General features: G+C 41.7%; 2 long non-coding RNA genes across 2 annotated transcripts in view; one reads left to right on the forward strand and one right to left on the reverse strand.

Moving 5' to 3' along the window:
- LOC311523479 overlaps positions 1-17118 on the forward strand; it is a 62791-nt gene that overhangs the window by 11932 nt on the left and 33741 nt on the right. The gene's annotated exons all lie outside the window — the stretch shown is intronic.
- The window catches only part of LOC311523476, a 42533-nt gene continuing 25853 nt past the window's right edge, over positions 439-17118 (reverse strand). Inside the window, exons 4-5 of the long non-coding RNA XR_014712348.1 lie at positions 5665-5748; positions 439-679 (exon numbers count right to left, since the gene is read on the reverse strand). This is a non-coding gene — a long non-coding RNA (uncharacterized lncRNA). The remainder of the gene's footprint in view (positions 680-5664; positions 5749-17118) is intronic.

Here is a 17118-nt window from a genome sequence, read left to right on the forward strand (position 1 = left end):
GTCACTTTAAATGGAGATAGGGGGTTGTGCTCAAATAAATATTTTTGATAGAAAGGCAGTGAGAGTTTAAATAGTTGCAGGAATTAAACTATAACTTTAACTGGTGCTGAAACTGAAACTTTTGATTCCACAATTATTTTACTTAAGGGAATAAAATCTAATCTTGCAGCTATTGCATGGAAGATATAACCCATTTTGCTTTGGTGAAAAGTGCACTGCATCAACTGCTGATCAAATACAGATCTTCCAAAAGTGGACTTGGAACGTGCATTAAACATTAATATAAAATTCTCTCACCAAGAGATATTCCCCTGGACAAAATGAAGCTAAAAACTATTAGACTTTCACACAGTAAAATTATTGCTAAAACAGAATTTTATTAAAACTAGGCAGATGCTAAAATAAGATTAGATTTTTTAGAAAAATAATGGAATAAAGCAAATTTTTTACACAATTGCAGTATCTTATACTGCCACAATCAAAGTAAATTATGGAGCAAACACATCCAAAATACACATATTATCTGACCCCTGCCCAAGGAAGGTACTCTTGCTACCCATCTCTATACAAAACTATAGTTCATATGTAATATCACATCAATGACAGGTTTTCACTTGCAAACTGCATCTGGGTTGGCTGGCAGCCAGTGTGGGAAGCAGCTTTCTTCGATGAGGTTAACCTGTTTATGGATGGAAATTACATATTAAATTACAAAAAAAAAAAAGAGGTTAATATTTCAGACAAGAACAAGAGAGCTGTTTGGTGGGGTTTTAACAGGAAGCTCATAGGATTCATTATAGGCTGCAATTATACCAACTTGGCTTGCAGTTTCAGCACTTCTGACAAGCTAAGCTGTATGAGGGCCTGTCCAGAACACGTTTATGTGTAGTGTGTTTGTATATATATATGTATAACAGCCAGCATGAACTTCCAACAGGGTTTGATAATTCAGGAGGTGGCTCTCTTCCTTCTGAGCTGTGTACTGAGCCAATTCCTAACATCGTGTAAAGGGGCAGTGTTTTCTTGGAAATACCATCTTTCAGATGGGTACATTGGAGGTCTTGACAACATGTAGGGATTTGGACTTACAATTACAGGGCCAGAAGTCAAATGGAGTTGAAGTCATTAGACTCACAGAATGCTGGTCTAAAGTCTTCCATTTCCCTCGCTCCCAAAATGATCATGTGGTGCCTGGCCCCTGTTAAACAATAGCTGCATTCCACCCCAACGGTGGCTGCATTTCAGTGGCGGGTGAAGTGATGTCTCTCCACAGAAGGAGAATTCCTTCCTCTGTGAGAGCCAGAAAAGAGTGAGGTGCACACTGGACAGTGTTCCTCCTTCCTTTGACCCAGTGGATGTTCTGCAAGTGAAATGAATCGGGACTGAGACATGGCTACTTCTGGTGGCATTGTAGCTATAGGGAACCATTAAGTATGATAATGCCAATGGTGTCTGCATTATTACAAGCTCAGTCCCCCTGCAATAAACAAAATTTCACCCCAGGGTACAGTTCAAGGACAATAGCAAGATGAACAGCTGTGCAAGATTTCTTCCCAAACCCACTAGCTCATTCCCACCCTGCCCCCAACAATGCTGACTTTCCATCTGATCTCACCTTTCAGGTAATAAAGCCTTTACTAGTTAAGGATGCTAGCAGCAGGCTTTCTAACTCTGGGCTGAGGCTTTTTGCTAATACCAGTAACATCCTCAGATGACTTTACATGCTTACTTCTAAACTCATCTTTTAAATGAAGATATTCTTTTGTAATTCTCAGCTAGGGAAATCCTCTCCTGCCAGGAGCCTGACAGGTTTTCACACCAAATAGGTTTCTTGCAAACAGGTTTAAACTTTTTGACATCCCTCCTCATTTTGACAGATAAACTTGTATCAAATGCTAGGTAAAAAATAGATATATTTCGTAAGGCAATTGGCTTCTAAGAGTCACCACTTAGAGAATCTTTACTTTAGGGGAAAAAAATCAATCTTCAAATATTTTCCCCTCAACTGTGTTAACAGTTTGGATTATGAAATTGAATTTAAGAGAATGTCGCTTCCATGCAACCATTTGTGCTATATGAATCTTATTGAGCTTGGGCAGCATCACGAGACCACTTTGTTCTTGTCAACAGGCATGTGACAAATGTCCTTTCCTCACCATTTGGGTGTAGGTCAAACAGTAGCAGTTTGCAATGGCTGAATGTGGGACCATGCATGTGAATAATCTGTAATCCCCAGGTCTCTAGCTGTTTTTTGCTGGAAAATTAGATTTTCAAAACACTAACGTTTTAAAGTGTGCTTTACATAAGAAATGCCATATGTTCATCAAAAACCTTCCAACCAAAGTTTTGGATTTTTTTCAGTTTTTCAATGGCAGTTCCAATAAATGGCTACCACAGGCTGAACTTGGCAGCACCCTCCCCCCTGGCAGTAAGGAGGGAAAGGATGATACCTGAGAAACTGCAACCTTTCACCATTGAAAACACTTGAATTAATTCAGCCACTCTATAAAGGGCAGCCTGTGAATTAATACCAGGGGGAAAGTTTCAAATAGTCCCAAAGGGACTTAGGCTCCTAAGTGACTTAACTTGCATTGGCTTTCAAAGGGATTTAGGTTCCTGAATGATTTAGGCCCTTTTAGAAACATTACCCTTAGGCCCTTTCGAAATTTTATCCGAAGAGACTAAAATAATGTGCACAGCCTTGAAATGGGTACAGGGCCAGGGAGGGAGATAGGGTACATCTACACAGGGATAAAAGACCCGGGGCACGGCCACAGCTGACCTGGGTCAGCCCACTCCGGTGTGCGGAGCATGGGCTGCAGGGTTGAAAAATCGCCGTGTAGATGTTCAGGGCTTGGTCTGGAGCCCAAGCTCTGGGACCCTCCACCCTCACGGAGTCCCAGAGCTTGGGCTCCAGACCAAGCCTGAACATCTACACGGCGATTTTTCAACTCCGGAGCCCAACCCAGGCAGGCCTGAGTAAGCTGACCCGAGCCAGCTGCAGGTTGTTTATCCTCATGCAGACATTCCCACAGAGACAAATAAGGGAAGGCAAAGTTAGATGCCCAACTCCCATTGAATTTCAGTGGCATTTGGGTGCCTAAACCCATCTGGTAGGGATGGGAGCGGCAGAGGAATGGGGAAACTAGCCAAATACCTTAACTGTTCATATCCAGACTTCCTAACATTTGCTTTTTTATTTTGTAAATGCTTTTTGAATGGTAGTGGGACTCCACTGAAATACACTTTTAACATTAATTTTTGGTTAAAGGTTTCTGTTTGGGAACAGAATAATAATGTGTGAGAACTATCTATATCCATGAAAAAAGAAAAGGAGTACTTGTGGCACCTTAGAGACTAACAAATTATTTGAGCATAAGCTTTCATGAGCTACAGCTCACTTCATCGGATGCATTCAGTGGAAAATACAGTGGGGAGATTTATATTCACAGAGAACATGAAACAATGGGTGTTACCATACACACTGTAACAAAAGTGATCACTTAAGGTGAGCTATTACCAGCAGGAGAGCGGGGCTGGGGGGGAAAACCTTTTGTAGTGATAATCAAGGTGGGCCAGTTCCGGCTGAGGAACAATGCGGGGGGGGGGGGGCGGGAGGGGGAATAAACATGGGGAAATAGTTTTACTTTGTGTAGGTTTCAGAGTAACAGCCGTGTTAGTCTGTATTCGCAAAAAGAAAAGGAGTACTTGTGGCACCTTAGAGACTAACCAATTTATTTGAGCATAAGCTTTCGTGAGCTACAGCTCACTTCATCGGATGCATACTGTGGAAACTGCAGAAGACATTATATACACAGAGACCATGAAACAATACCTCCTCCCACCCCACTCTCCTGCTGGTAATAGCTTATCTAAAGTGATCACTCTCCTTACAATGTGTATGATAATCAAGTTGGGCCATTTCCAGCACAAATCCAGGTTTTCTCACCCTCCCCCACTTTTCCAAAAACCACACACACAAACTCATTCTCCTGCTGGTAATAGCTTATCCAAAGTGTCCACTCTCCCTACAATGTGGATGATAATCAAGGTGGGCCATTTCCAGCACAAATCCAGGTTTTCTCACAGCCCCCGCTGTGTTGGTGAGTATTTGCTTCAGGTTGGGGGGCTGTCTGTAGGCAAGGACTGGCCTGCTTCCCAAGATTTGTGAGAGTGTTGGGTCATCCTTCAGGATAGGTTGTAGATCCTTAATAATGCGTTGGAGGCGTTTGCAACAAGAATGCTAGTGGCATTCTGTTATTTTCTTTGTTGGGCCTGTCCTGTAGTAGGTAACTTCTGGTACTCTTCTGGCTCTGTCAATCTGTTTCTTCACTTCAGCAGGTAGATATTGTAGTTGTAAGAATGTTTGATAGAGATCTTGTAGGTGTTTGTCTCTGTCTGTGGGGTTGGAGCAAATGTGGTTGTATCGTAGAGCTTGGCTGTAGACAATGGATCGTGTGGTGTGGTCTGGATGAAAGCTGGAGGCATGTAGGTAGGCATAGCGGTCAGTAGGTTTCCGGTATAGGGTGGTGTTTATGTGACCATCACTTATGAGCACCGTAGTGTTCAGGAAGTGAATCTCTTGTGTGGACTGGTCCAGGCTGAGGTTGATGGTGGTATGGAAATTGTTGAAATCATGAGTTATATGGGCCCCATTAGTTTAGTATCTGAGTGCCTCACAATATCCCTTTGCCTGCCCCATTTAAACAGATGGGGAACTGAGGCACAGCAAGACTAAATGACTTCCCCAGGGTTACACAGGAAGTCTGTAGAACAGCAAGGAATTAAACACAGATTTCCCAAATTCCAAGCTAGCACCCTAACCATTGGATCATCGTTCCATTCGTGGCCATACTCTTTAAGTACTCCAGATGCAGAATTCCCATCGACTTCAAGGTGGGTTTTGCATTCTATGACATTTGCAACATTAGCACTTTTTTGTGCAGCACAAATTCAGCATTCAGCTTTAATGGAAATTGTGTTGCAAAAAAATGTTAAAAACGAAAACTAAAAACTCTCTCCTTTGCACAGCTACAAAATGGAACAAATACTAAAGTGCTCCGCATAGATCTAAGCAAATGCATCAGTCAGTATTTTGCTTCATGGAAGAATGTATTTCAATGCTTTCAGGATTCTGGAATCATGTATCAACTGAATATAAATAAAAAATTCCCCTCTTTTCTCCTTGTCAGTTTTTGGTTTTTATGTATGAAACACAAGGTTCTTGTATTTGGGTTGCAAAACACCAAAGAAGGAATGCTTAAATTTATAAAACAATTATACAGTTGTCACTGAGGTTGTTTTAGAAAAATCTACAAACACTGATTTTAAATTTTGGATTTTGCAAAAAATATATATTGTAATAAAACCTAATTTTGGGGCCAAGATGTCTTGATAGTTTCCCTTTCAGCGTCTTTCAGTTGTTAAAACCCTTTAAAATTCATAAAGCACTGGTTTCAGTTTTAGATTTTTGTAAGTTTTCTTCTTTAAAATAACTCCAATGTTTTGGGCCTTGATGATCTCAAAGCTTCTCTTTCAGTGTCTTTCAAACATTAAATCCCCCATACAGAAGGAATGGAATTTTAATGCCTGAAGACACACCCAATACACTGAAGAGGATGAAAATAAAGGAATATATAATAAGAAACAGGAAACTTCACTTACCAACATTAAGGGAAAACAACATGAAAACACTCCACAAGATGAACCCAGCATATTTCCTTGGCAACTCAGCAGAAAACAAGTAACCTGTTACATAATAAAAAGAGGCAGATTTACACACTAACCTGATTGTAAAACAACAATGGAATATACAGTGCAACACTTTCAAACCCATTAAGCACAAAAGATATTAGCTGCAACAGTAAATTTGATGTTTTAGTATTTTGTTTTTAATATCGTTTAGCATTTCTACGGTACCTGTTATCTAAGGACCTCAAAGTGTTTTACAGACCTCATTTAAGCCTCATAAAAGTTCCTTTCCAAAGGGAAGCTCACCCAATTAATGGGACTTTTCTATAGTGACACTGATGGGAATAGAACTCAATTCCCTGGGAGCAGTTATTATAGGTAGAGCTCAGAGCGATACTCATTCAAGCCTTCACAACTCATCCTGATTCTGATACATTTTTACAAATGTGTAGAGAATGTTTATATGATGGGAAACAGCCAAAACACTTCTGAAAACATCCCCTGCTAGCCAGAGTCCCTTCCCACCTCCCACTTTCTCAGTAAATCCAGTGAGCTTCCGAATGACCACTCCTGTGTTCTTACTTGTGTATCTTTGTGAGCCAGCCAGTTGGGACCACTACCCACTCCAAATTTGCTGGATTTTCTAGGAGGAGGCCTGGATGTAGTCTCAAGCTCCTTTCTTCTACTTAACCTCCTTCTCTTCCACAAATACAGAGAGTAGAACAAGAGGGAAACATCCTCTTCCAATGCAGACTGCTAAATTAAAACCAGGGAGCATCCTAGTGTGCTTACTGGAAATTAAGGATTTTGGGGCTTCTCTTTCTGGAAGGTTTCAGAGTAACAGCCGTGTTAGTCTGTATTCGCAAAAAGAAAAGGAGTACTTGTGGCACCTTAGAGACTAACCAATTTATTTGAGCATGAGCTTTCGTGAGCTACAGGTAGGTAGGAAGGTAGCTGCTAGAGATGCCTTTGGATTCCTAAGTTACTTTGCCTTACTAAGCCTTATGGTGAATGTGATAGTTCAGGACAACTGCACCTGTATTGCCCCTGTGTGGTCTAGCAAGGGCACGCACTCTTAGGTTCCTGGATCCCCAGCCATCACCTCTCTCAGACAGAGACATGCATCTTTCTCTACCTCCTGACAGGAGTATTTCCAGGCTGCACAGATCCCTGGCTAAACTGTGTATTCCCCAGCAAAGTCAGATTGCCTCAGCAAGCTTGTTCACTTTTCTCCTCAGAGAATTGAACAATGTAATTGCCACAGTTAAGTTACCACACAGCTCTTTCTAAGCAAGTGCATTTATTCTTAAGGTAAAAGCATTACAGCAACAACATATTCAAATGATAAAAGAACCTACACACATGCTAATAAGCGTCCCAGAGATCACTCTGGCCAGTCAACTGTCCTTCAAATCCTACCAACCATTTTTCTCCTGTGGTCATAAGTTTATAACAGCTGTTAGTTCAGAACAAGCACATGGACTGGGTCATGTCCATCCAACCCTTACTAGGAAGGCCTGAGGCCATCTTTGGATAGAAGGTCCTGATTGCTGCTGGATCAGAAAGAAGGCCCTGAGTCTGTTTTAACTCAGGCTATTTAACCAAAAGTCCTTTCTTTGTCTATTGGTCACTGGAGAGTCTAGTTTGAACCAGTATATGGGAGCCTTTCTCCAGGTGGTGTTAGCTCTCTGAAGGTGTTATAACCTGAGTGAATTTGCCTAACTACCCACTACTATTCTTAGTTCCTAGAGGGCTATGGTCCCCCTCCCCCATGTAACTGCATACAATCCCTGGCCCACAATGATACAGGAACTTAATTCAATAAGCTTTGTCCAGGATATTGCAGGAAACTGTATTACACCAACCACCTGGCTACTCCCAAAAGACCCAGGAAGTGGCCTATCCCAGCTCAAGAAGCATCACAAAGTACCAGATGGTCACCAGTTTTCCCAGAGACAGGAAGAGTGGCACGGGTCCCTGCAGGAAGTAAGATAGAGAACAGCTTGGGGAAAGAGAGAGGTTAGGAAGCAGTTGGGTGCATCTTTGGAGGCTTTCATAGAATATCAGGGTTGGAAGGGACCTCAGGAGGTCATCTAGTCCAACCCCCTGCTCAAAGCAGGACCAATCCCCAATTTTTGCCCCAGATCCCTAAATGGCCCCTTCAAGGATTGAACTCACAACCCTGCGTTTAGCAGGCCAATGCTCAAACCTCTGAGCTATCCCTCCAAAAAAACCCAAACAAACAAACAAACAAACAAAAACACTTTTGCATAGCGCCAGATTACAGAAATTGAAAGAATTCTAGACTAAAACAAGGTACTGAAAAAATGCACGCGGCGGCGAGGCCCCAGGCGACCCCCCCCCCCCGCGCGCGCATGCAGACCCCGCCCCCACCGCCAGAGGCCACGCTTTGTACAGTTCTCTCCTCCAAGGAAGCATGAAGGCATTTGTTCATTTACAACCCCTTGTAATCCAAACCCTGTAGTTTTCACATAAGAGGATAATTGAAGCTGTCCAAGCTAACTATGTAGCAAAGGCCATGGAACTGAGCATTCCACTAGATCAATAAAACTGCATTTGGAAGAATTTGCATTTTCATTTCACACTTCACAGGTCATAGCTTAATTAGCAGGAAAATGTCTGGAAGTCCCAGAACAATTCATGAGTTTATCTCAACTTTATTTTTTGAGCAAGTGAAAAAAATACTAAAATTCATTTGGAACTCATAGTTTTCTTCCCCTGTTCTCGTATCCCTGGTAGGAGCTGTAGGTATTTCAGTTTGGCATGTACATATTTTAAAACTGACTGGGGGTATGATAACTATCATGCAGCCATTGAAATGGAGAGGAGTGATTTAGCATTTTGGAGGCATTTGTCATGTTTGATGAATGTGTCTGGTGATGAAGGGCAATGAAGATATCCAGCTGGTGTGAGATAAAGGGTGTTTCCTGATGTGTAGAGTAGAAGTAGTTCTACATACATTTTATTTGTTTCTCATTTACAAGTCTAAGGGAAGGTGAGGAAGCAGGACATCCTTGAATCAGCTCTCCCAGAGAATATGTAGAAAGTTCTAATGCTTTGACAGTAATACAGTAATGGAGCTGGTGAGCTGACTGATATTGTTTCCTGGTGTTCTCCTGTCTGTCTGTCTCCTACTGTTGTCTCTTGTCTTATACTTAGACCAGGTCTACACTACAGAGTTAGGCTGACATAAGGCAGCTTATGTTGACCTAACTTTGTAGATGTCCACATACAGTGTTGCTCCCACCAATATAAGTCCCCCACTACACTGACCTAATAACTCCATTCCACGAGAGGCCTAGTGCTTAGGTCGATGTAGTTAGGGTGGCGTAGTGTCCGTGTAGATACTTGTAACGGAGCGAGACTCATCCCTGCGGCGCCTCCTGCTGGTCGTCCAGGGAATTAGCATTCCAGCCTCCAGAGCGCCCCCTACAGGCTGGTGTGCCGCTTGCCGCTGGGCCCCAAGTCTCTTCTGGACCTCGGTACCCCCTTTCATGTCAGGGTGCTGCCACCTGCAGTACCCTGCAAAGATCTGGGTCTCCCCTCCCCAGGGAACCCCCAACCCTCTACCCCCACCTCACCTCAGTCTATGGCCACTGCCAGTCATCACCTAGCCCCCGTTCTTTGGGGCCAACTGCAGTGTAAGTGCCACTCATCATAGGCAAGGGGGGTTGGACCTGCTGCCTCTGCCTACCCCTTGGGCTGCCCTCTGCAACCCAAGTACCTATTTGGCCTTCCACTTGGCCTGCAGTCTGGGGGGTTTCCAGGCCAGAGCTCCCCAGCTCCTCTGGCCTTCTCCCAGCCCTGCTCCACCTCAGGTACCTTGGTATGCTTCCAGCAGCCAGGTCCCTCCCTCTCAACAGGCTAGAGAGAGAGTTCTGCTCCTGGCTTCACTGGCTTTTATAGGACCAGCTAGGTCTGTTTGGGAGGCAGCCTCAGCTGTGGCCACACCCCAATCAGCCCCGCTTTTCCTCTGCCTCAGCCCTCTCTGAGGGCTGTTTTAAGCCCTTCCAGGCAGGAGCGGGTGACCACCCCGCTACAATACTGCATTACTTACATAACCTGTCAGCATTGTATTTCTCCATGCTGAGAGGCTGCTGTCAGCCCCCCACACTGCTCCACTTAAGTTGGGCCCCACACTACAAGAAGGATGTGGAAAAATTGGAAAAAGTCCAGCGGAGGGCAACAAAAATGATTAGTGGGGCTGGAGTACATGACTTATGAGGAGAGGCTAAGGGAACTTGGATTATTTAGTCTGCAGAAGAGAAGAATGAGGGGGGATTTGATAGCTGCTTTCAACTACTTGAAAGGGGGTTCCAAAGAAGATGGATCTAGACTATTCTCAATGGTACCAGATGACAGAACAAGGAATAATGGTCTCAAGTTGCAGTGGGGGAGTTTAGGTTGGATATTAGGAAAAACTTTTTCACTAGGAGGGCGGTGAAGCACTGGAATGGGTTACCTAGGGAGGTGGTGAAATCTCTTTCCTTAAAAAGAAAAGGAGTACTTGTGGCACCTTAGAGACTAACAAATTTATTTGAGCATAAGCTTTCGTGAGCTACAGCTTACTTCATCGGAATGCATCCGATGAAGTGAGCTGTAGCTCACGAAAGCTTATGCTCAAATACATTTGTTAGTCTCTAAGGTGCTACAAGTACTCCTTTTCTTTTTGTGAATACAGACTAACACGGCTGCTACTCTGAAACCTCTCCTTCTTAGAGGTTTTTAAGGTCAGGCTTGACAAAGCCCTGGCTGGGATGATTTAGTTGGGGATTGGTCCTGGTTTGAGCAGGGTGTTGGACTCACTAGATGACCTCCTGAGGTCCCTTCCAACCCTGATATTCTATGACTCTATTCTAAGCGCTCTTGGTGAGGACATGCACCACTGGCAGGGGGAGGATAATGTGGATATGAAAAACCACAGTAATTACTGCAATGGCTGTATATTGACCTAACATAGGTTGACTTAATTGTATAGTGAATACAAGGCCTTAGACTGTAAGCTTTTTGGGGCTGGGATTTTTTGTTGTTGTTTGTACACCACAACCTGAGCCATGCCTGAGGCTCTGAGACACTATTGAAAAATAATAAACAACAAGAATGCTGTACATTTCTACAGTGTCTGAGAAGCCTAATGTACTTGCTGAACTATATTACAATAAGTTGTGCAAATATTTTCATTTCTTTCTGTCCCACACATTTTCTTTTCCCTCCATGGAAGACAAGTCCTGACAAACCTCACCAATACTACTTGGTCTTCTGAGGCGAAGGGCCTTCAGCTCCTCTGGTGACATTGGTGGATAGCAGTCATCCTCCTCAGTCCAGGATGATGGTCTTCAGAATTTAGAAGACAAAAGCAGTCCCCTCTTCCTTCACTGCTGCTGGGAGCAATAGACAGGCACACAGAGAACTCTTGAACCCTTGTGAATAGCTCAAAGAAATTCCAGGGTTCAGGCCCCTGGAAAAGTAACTTTGTTTTTGGTTGACCTGAAAAGAGCACACAAAGAGTCTGATCCAATGCCCAATGGAGTCAATTCTTTTACATCAGGCACCAAATGCTGGCATTCCCTCTGAGAAAACAGGTCAAATTGCTTCTCCTGAGGTAGGCTTGGCCAATCAAGAGACGAGAAGAAATGCCTTATGACTTCACCTATTCCACTTCTACCAAGTAGTAACCAATCTCCACTGGAAATTCAAAGAGACACTGTCTACATGCTTTGAGAATACTCTGTGGAAAGCTGCCTCAGAAGCATGGTGGACATACAGACAGCACACAATATTTTATGTCCCCTTTAGATGAAAATTTCACTGATGCAAAAAAAAATTATGAACTTGAAAAACAAAGTATTTTGGAATGTGTTTAGTATTTTGCTTCTATAATGCACATACAGGAATCACCACACCCACTATGTGACCTTGCCCTCTGGAACACAGCAATTGCCAAGTCAGGTCATTACATTGTGCCTGGCTAAATTGCCCATTGTAGTTTCAACTGTAAGGTATTCATCATTTCCAAGCCTAAATAGTTGTCTAGCAGAACCATATGCTATTCACACAAGAGGAGGCTGTATTCCAGTTTACCAAATTTGTAAATCCTTTTGGGATCCTATGGAATGAAAAGCACCATGTAAATGCAAAATATTATCCCACAGAAATCAACACAGCCACTCATGAAGTAAGATGCCATGTGAATAGGAATCAGAATCTGATCCTTTAACTATAAGCATTTATCAATGACAATTAGTATAATTGAACTCCTGCCTCTTCATGATTTTGGACATGAGACAGGAAGAAAATTTCATTTCCGAGTTTGCTGAAATTTCTACTATGAGCAAGAAAGGCATTTTTTCATGCCTCAATAGAAGGTTTACACCCAACCATACATTTGTTGAAAGCTTCTCTAGAAGTATTATGTGTCCAAGCAATCTCATTTGCTTTTCAGTGGTGCACTAATACACACTTCAACTTCCATCTATAAGATCCACTGAGAAATAATGTCCACTAAATCCTCTTTTTATCAGCTAGGCATGGCTGGTATACTGTCCCAATGTCATCAGTCAGTGAGAGTGTTTTGAAAATTTAATAACTGCATTCAGCTGTCAAAATGAGTTCTTACTTGAAAGAAAGGTCGATATGAGGGTTCTCCCCCGCCCCAAGATTTCTTCTACTTTGGATTTCTATGAGGTTGAAAAACATGCCTTTCTAGATGCTAATGCACATAATACAGTGGACTGTAATGGACTGATTATTGGCTATTCCTAAAGTCCTTACCCAGGCAAAACTCCCACTGACTTCAAAGGTCCTGGTCCTCAAAGGTATTGAGTGTCAGCATCAAAAGAAGAGCTGTCTTGGGCTTTTTGGTAGCTAAAAGTCACCAGCTGTTAGTGCTGTTTTCTTTAATGGGATAATGCAGTGATCCAGCTCATTTACTGTATTTTAAAATAACACTGAATTAGAACCAGATTCTGCCAATTTTGCTTCCATTGAATAGTATTTTACTCCACAAATGGCCCCATTGAAAATCAATGGGACAACTGACTCATTGGGAGTAAAGGTGGCAGAATCTGGCCCATAAGGAATCAATATTTTGTATATTGGCTTCAACCACCATCAGTTTTTGAATGTAAGGTTTTACAGTTTTGCATGTACAAAACTCCAAAAGCATGGTTTGCATGCAAAATTGCTGCTGTTGTGTGCCGTAATCATTACATGCAGAAATAATCAACCGTCTGTCTGTTTATTTCTACAAGAACTGTGCAAATAATTGGTGGCTGAAATGACCCGAAACATTTTTTCCCCCCCAGTTTGTTCCATTTTTTTAGGTTTTTGGTTGTTTTATTTTTTTTACCGTTTACATTTTTTAATAAAAAAATGTCTAGCTAAATTTCTAAATAAAAAATTGTTTCAAAATGAAAAATTGAAATGTTGAGTGCTGAAAATTTCAAAATGCATGGTTTCGACTTTTTTTATTTTTTTTTTAATTTTTTTTTTTATTCAATCAAACGACCTGCTGAATTCAAACCAAATTGGTCACCTTGAAACTGCGTTTTTGGCAATTTCTTTTTTTTTTTTTTTGCCCAGCTCTGTTGTACATTTACTGCAACTGTGCATCTCGCTGTGCTAGCTACATGTACTGTACGAAACATTTGGCCCTTTAACTCTAAAATATGCCTTCTGTTATTGAATCATCACTGAATATAGTTCACCATGGACATTTCCTATCCGACATTTATTCCTAGTTATCAATCTTAGGTACTTCTGTGGCCCCCAATAAATTTAGAATTGGAGTGCTTCACATTCTTTAATGTATTTATCCTCACAGCAACCCTGTGTGATATGGAAGTGCTATTATCCTTCTTTTACAAATGGGGAACTAAGAGACAGTGACTCAGACTTGCCCAAGCTTGCACAGTAAGTCAGTGATAGAAAAACGAATCAAATCTGAGTATCCTAAATCCCAAACTAGTACCTTAACCCCAGGGCACTCTCCTCTAATCCCAAAATTTTGATATCTGTAACAGAAATACAAGCCACAGATAAATAAAGTCCCAAGAAGTCAGGTAAGTCAGGTTCAAAGTTTTTCATCAAGGCAGGAGAGAGGAAATCAAGAAAGACATTTAACAAGAGGACTAAATAAATTATAGGAGAGAAAAATAAAAATAAAAACTAACCCACTTACCGCACGGAGACATTTGTAAGTAGAATCTAGATTTAATGAGGCCAAGACAACCTTTTTTATTTCTTTTGATTTCACATACAATTATCCTGAAACATGCCATGTATTTTGTAATCTTAACTTTGATTGTTTGTGGTTTTAAAAGAAATCATTTTGTTAGTTTTCATCTGATGACCAATCACAGAACCCTTCAGTCTCTGCACTGAGAAAGGTTTATATGCTGATGCCAGCTGCCCCCTAACTGAAATTGAAGTGTTCGCTCAGCATAGCTAGTTATAGACCCATATTGAAAGTGTCAAGACACACAGTAATGCTTATGATGAATAAATTGATTTTCTCACTGTTGTATGTTGGGTGAAAAATGATTTGATTATGTATTTAGCTACTAATGGAAACTCATTAGCAGAATTTCATTTCATGCTTATTTGCACCTGCAATCCGTTTTTTCTTGTCCTAAGGACTGTTTCATTTAGTTTGCATGCAATAAATTCTGTTTCTTGCATTTAAACAGTTATCGTCAGCCAAAAGTCAGTATTGGTAGTCTGAAATAGCTCTAGGCCACATGTCTGAAAATATAATCATCAAAGCATCAGATTTACTCCTACACATTTTAAAAAAACCCAACAACTTACCTCTTCGTTTATTGTTTAATTTTCTTTGTGTATTTATCTTAGCCAGTGACAGGTCTGATATCTTGCTCAGTAGTTGCCCACAAGTTCCTTCATGGAACACCACAAGTCTTCTTGTCCATCCTCGTTAGCCGGGAAGCAGAAGCCATAATTTCATCTCAGCCACCAATTTTATCGGCCATTAGTGGGGTAAAACAGCTTCTTTATGGCACAGGCAACCTAGGAAAACAGAAAGCGATGGGACCTGCACAATTTTCCCCTGGGGTCTGACTCTCACATTTCAAGAGCAAGCTTCCAGTCTTCACTCATGCAAGTCAAAGGGCACAAAGCTGCTTAGCTCCATTGATTTCGAGAAAGCTATGCCAATGTACACCAGCTGAGGTTCAGGCCCAGTGAGAATATTTGTCTGAATACAGACAGCAAGGGTTATATCACTGCCATTACTATAATAATTATTCTAGTAAATAACCCCTGTTGCTTAATAAAACACAGGTAAAACATATGTCTGATGGTCAGTTGTTTTCTTTGCAGGGATATATTATTTGTTCTTCAATTATTCCAATACAAACATAATTTAGTTGCAATACCATCTGCTTCTGTTTATTTTTAAAACAATTTTGTGTGTATGTATTTTATAGCCCAGAGGAATGAATTATTGGCCTTAAGAGTATTAAAAAGAAAATCAACTAACGGTCTCAGTTCTACACCTATTTTAGTTAATGCCATTTCACGTCAATGGAAACAGGATCCAGACTAATACTTGGACCAAGACCAAAGCAAATCACCCATTCATGTCTTGGTGCACTTTGGTTCCAGCTCAAAGAAGAATAAGTGGCTGCAGCAGCTCCAACCTCAGGGGTGACAAAATCAAGAGGGGAGTGTTATGAGGCAACACGTTTGGATTTTGGACACTGTAGCAGGCTCCAGCAATAGACAAAAAGCCACAATTCTGAAACCATTCTGCAGAGTATGAACAGCTCAATGGACAGCTGCATCTATGGAACAGCCATCTCATGGCATGCTTATTTTGGAAAGATGATGCCTAAGACATCTTAAAGTTTATTTATCATGGTATAGAAAGGAAGGGATGAAAACACCTGTGTAGCACCCTGACTCTCATGTCTAAGAGCTCATTGGAATCTAGGAAGACAGGAATTGCCAAATTGGATTAGAGTGGTGGTCCAAATAGTCCCTTCTCCATATGTGGGACAATACCTCAGATGCTTCAGCGGACAGTGCAAGAAACTTTTGAAATGAACAGTTCTGGAATAATGTGTTCCTAGGGGAAATGTCTTCCTGACCCCTTCAGTTAGTGGTTGGGATGATACTTTCTTTAATTCATGACTTTCTGAGAGAAGATAATCCATGTAAAAGCATATTTAACTTTTTTAATGTATACACCTGAGTAGTGGATTTTGATTTCTTTGTTGGGCTTTCATCTTAGTAATGTAATAACATTTCTGTAGACTTACACTGATGTTGTAACATGGGCTACACTAGTACTGAGCCCAATTCTGTTCCCACTGAGCTTAGTGACAAACTCCTGCTGACTTCTGGAGGGAGAGAATTGGGCCTATTGTCGTGCTATTGTAATCTAGTTTCCCCATGACATACCAGTCATAATATCTTTACCCACATTTTGTTTTCTATTTTAAATGTTTTTAAAACTATTAATTAAAAAACCCAACACCAACACCAAGCAAAGCAAAATGCCAAGGTATTTGAATGGAAACCTCACTGTTCCCAAATCACACCTCAGAGGGAGGTACCATGTAGGTATCTACCAGAGCGGCACATCCAGTCTCAGCACCTGGCTGAGTAGGTGGACTAGACGCTGGAGAAGGGGGCAGAAACCCTTCTTTGCAAATAGTCCTGCTGTACAGGGGCCTTCTTTCTGCAGTTGGTGTGAAAGATGATGGATTTGGTCCTTAGCTTCTGGTTTTTTTCTTCAGGAGAAGAACCAAACTGACACAGGACACTGCTGCATTATGAGATCACATTGTATTAGTTACAAATATGATACCGTGTGCATAGCCAAGAGCAATGGCTTTCTTATAATGTCTGAACTAATGTTTCCTGCCAACACAGCTCCTTTTAGCTCATCTTTTTGATGTGTCTATACCAAAGGCCTCTAAGGCAGATGCAGCAGCAGGACGTCTGGTTCTAGGTGAAGTGAACAGTATGCAGTTTATTTTGCAGAGTGCTGCTGGCTATACCCACATCTCATCTTCAGTAGCATTCCACAGTAAGTTCTAGAGATAGCAATGTTTTCCTTCCTATTCTTTCACTTCCCTCTTGTCTTGCCTCTGGAAAATGGAAAACTAGGCTCAGGCTGGCCCAAAGAACTACAAGGAAAATTTCTGGGAGCATTCAACACCCTTGCAACCATTTGCAGCTTAGGCACAGATCCCATTGATCTATGTGTCTGAGTTCTGGCTGTCAAGGGACCCTGGGACCAACTTAGAGCCAGTGATTCACTGGTAGGGGACCTGTAGCTCATAAAAAGTGGAGGTAGGAGGCACAGAGTTTAGAGATTCTGGTAGGGACAGTGGATGACCCCAGCTGAACTCTCATGCCTTTTGTGTTTGATTTTAGTTGTTG

The sequence above is a fragment of the Lepidochelys olivacea genome, assembly GCF_965140295.1.
Source record: "Lepidochelys olivacea isolate rLepOli2 genome assembly, chromosome: 7".
Classification (NCBI taxonomy): Eukaryota; Metazoa; Chordata; order Testudines; family Cheloniidae; genus Lepidochelys; species Lepidochelys olivacea.